The following is a 3,186-nucleotide window of genomic DNA, read 5'->3' as shown; positions in this document are numbered from 1 at the left end:
CTCCATCGTCTGCAAGTTGTCTCAGCGTGCAGTCTCTAGTTAGACAATCATCTATATCATTGACGTAAAAACTATACAAGAGGGGGCTTAGGCAGGAGCCTTGTGGTAGGCCCATAAAACTGTAACGAGAAGATTTCGAGCTGCCATGAGAGAAAATCATGTGCTTTTCTGACAGTAAATTGTACAGGAAATTGTTGAGAATTGGTGAAAGTCCACGATTATGAAGCTTCTCTGAGAGAATTTCCATGGAAACTGAATCAAATGCCCCTTTGATATCGAGAAAAACTCACTCTCACTTGTCTCCAGTCATGCGGGACTATATTCAGCTCCAGAAACTTGTTGAACAAGTTCAGCAAACGCTGTTTTGCCAAGTCGTGAAGATTCTTCAACAAGTTGAATTTAATCTTGTCCGACCCCGGAGCTGAATTGTTACATGAGAGAAGGGCAATTGAGAATTCCACCATTGAAAAATTCTCATAATCGCTTTGAAGTGGAATGTCGCGTACGACGTTTTGTGCAGGAACGGTGTCGGGGCAAACCTTTCTTGCAAAGTTAAAAATCCAACGGTCAGAGTATTCCTCACTTTCGTTTGTATGGTTCCAGCCACGCATTTTCCTAGCCGTATTCCAAAGAGTGCTCATAGCGGTCTCCCTTGACGAACTTCCGCCAATATCCACGCTTTTTTGCTTTAATCAAACCTTTTAGTTTGGCTTCTAGAGCTTGGTACTTTAGAAACCATTCCACTAATCCAGTTTTCCTGAATTTTTTGAAAGCGGATGATTTTTCAAGGTAGACCTTTGAACATTCCTTGTCCCACCAAAGTGATGGAGGACGACGTCGGAAAGTGGTAGCCGGTACACGTTTCTTTTGAGCTTGAAGTGCGCTTTCGTAAATCAAACTCTATATAAAGTTATACTCTTCGAGTGGAGGAAGTTCATCCATTGAAGCTATGATAATTGCCAAACACAACTTTGATCTGGAAAGTGACAAATTTTCTGATAAATTTTCCAAAAATCATAATCTTCTTCCCAAAGTTGTTTCATCATCTAAATATCCCTTCGTTGTAAGTCTTTGAGTTGTAGAGCGTTGTAGATGTTTGATTGTTTGTTTTTTTTTTGGTTTTATTCATTCAACCTACTATTTACTTCAAAAAAAGACGGGTGGATAATGTCGGGGACATAGCAGGAGAGACATAGGACTGCACCAAGGGCTGTCAATTGAAATGACTATTCGAGTAGTTTTTTTTATACCTGTTAGCAAAAGTACATATCCAACGACGCCGCTTCTAACCATTTTTGTATTGCAGTCAGGCTGGATCGTGTGCTGGATCGATTAGGGGAAGTGGGGGCATAGTGGTCACCCTAAGGAATATGCCCATTTCTAGCGTCCACATACGGCCTCAATTCCCGTTTCACGAAGAATATTATAGTTCAACTCATTGTTGTTCAAGATAGCAAACGGCTTTTACTATAAAAATTGAAAATAGTACACTTTTCATCATTAGAAAAAAAGGTGAAAAATCGAACTTTTTTTTTGCTTGGAGGTAAAGGGGTCTCCTAGTGGGGGCAAAGTGGTCACTCACACATATCAAGCTAAATGGGATATATTTATGCGTTTTTTCGTCCAAATTTGTTCAAATCAAAGTTAATATAGTAGGTACATATATGAAATAAGCTTGGCCTATTCACCTAGAGTCTCAATTCAAATTTTCTCATGCATACAAAAACGTAGTATGAAACACATAACGTTTCGCATAATTAGGCTTGGTTTAGTTGGAGTGGCATATTTATTCAGGGTCAAAGCCACAAAAGGATCCTCTTTAACAGCAGAATGTGATGCGGTATATCTACTTTAGTAAACAGAGCATTGTAAGTCAATATTCACGTATGACCACTTTGCCCCCAAACATCAAAATAATTTCAATGCTAATTAATCGCTGAGATTCAACAAAATGTCTTGTTCACCTCTCCTAGAATATGTAAACAAACGTCCAAACTGATGATTTGTCCAATAAATCAGATGAACTAAATTTCACAAGAAATTCCTTAGATAACATGCGAACTACGGCCTAATGGCTATCGAGAGAGAAATTTCTGTTTTTATTTATATTTTTATGTGCGATGGCCCTACTGGAGTATAGGGTGACTCAAAAGTCATTAAATTCTTCAAACATAAGGTGACTATCAATACGGCATCGATAGTCAATAGTTATTCTACCAAACAAGCAGGTGACCACTTTGCCCGGTTGTCCGTTGGATGTCAGAAAAAATTAAACCTCGTTGGTCGTTGCTACCGCTACACACTACTGATAATGATATTCGTGGTTATGCCGGAACTTGGCTGGCCTTAGCGTATGAGCTCTGCTTCTTGGTTAGAAAATGAAGGATGTTTTTAGAAGGCAACTGCCAAATTTATTTGGTTTGACTGGCGGTAGAATCACATGGAGAGGGTAATACGATTGAATGTTCCACTTTTATTCAAATTATATTCCGCTATTACTCTGGTTGCTCCTTTTGGTCGGAACAATTTGAGGAGCACAAATTGGACCGATCAAATCGTGACACTTAGCGCGTTTGGATAATGCTTGACATTTCACAATTATTCAATTGTGTATCACAAAAATTTTTATATCAATTTATGCAATCTCCTTTGTGATCTATTAATAAATGCTTTATTTTTTCCCTACATGTTCAAAGTTTGGATTTTCATTTTATTTCGTCGATCTTTGTAGACCAATACATTCTTACATTCTTACTTCGCACAATACTAACCCCCATGAAGTCCTGTTAGACGTAGTCCTACGTCAAGATCTTATACAATTTTTTTAGCTTACGTTTCGCGTTTTTAGATATGATTAGAGATGAGAGATGGCATAATATAAATACCTCCGATAACGCATCAAGCTATAAAAACAAAACTGAATAAGTATTTGATCTAACTGTCCTAAGTATACTAAATAAACTCTTGAAGTTTACGTAAAAATAATGGATTTCTTATTCCCCAACCAATACATATATTAAGGAAATATTATTATACTCTGCCGTAAACCACGAATCACCCTGTGGCGTTCGTCTGCCGGCCGCGATGTTTTCGATGTTCCACGCCTTACGCTTCCCTCAAGACATTTATCGCGTCTTATTCACATTTCCACGCGCTTCGCCCCTTAAGTCATCGCGATCGTGTTTT

This window comes from Toxorhynchites rutilus, chromosome 2 (assembly GCF_029784135.1).
Source record: "Toxorhynchites rutilus septentrionalis strain SRP chromosome 2, ASM2978413v1, whole genome shotgun sequence".
Taxonomy (NCBI): domain Eukaryota; kingdom Metazoa; phylum Arthropoda; class Insecta; order Diptera; family Culicidae; genus Toxorhynchites; species Toxorhynchites rutilus.
The sequence above is the reverse complement of the archived record's forward strand: the minus strand, read 5'-3'. Positions refer to the sequence as shown.